Here is a 315-nt window from a genome sequence, read left to right as displayed (position 1 = left end):
GCTGCTGCAGCAGCAGCAGCTGCTGCTGCTGCTCCCTCAGCCTGCCCCTCCGGGGGCCCCTTCTGGGGCCCCCCTGCTGCCGCTTGGCTGTCAATTCATCTTCTGCTTCATATTCTGCTTCGCTGCCCCTTCTGGGGGAAGTTACGGAGATGGAGGACGCCCTGCTGCTGCTGCTGCTGCTGCTGCTGCGCCCCGGCTCCTGCTGCAGCGCCTCTTCTGCTGCTCCCTCCTCGCTTCCAGTTACAGCAGAATCACTAGCAGCAAAACAGTGCAGCATAAAACCCGCGAGGGGCCCATAGGGGCCCCACCCTTGCC

The sequence above is a fragment of the Eimeria tenella genome, genomic scaffold (genome assembly GCF_000499545.2).
Source record: "Eimeria tenella Houghton genomic scaffold, Eth_scaff2220, whole genome shotgun sequence".
Taxonomy (NCBI): domain Eukaryota; phylum Apicomplexa; class Conoidasida; order Eucoccidiorida; family Eimeriidae; genus Eimeria; species Eimeria tenella.
Note: the sequence above shows the minus strand (reverse complement) of the source record.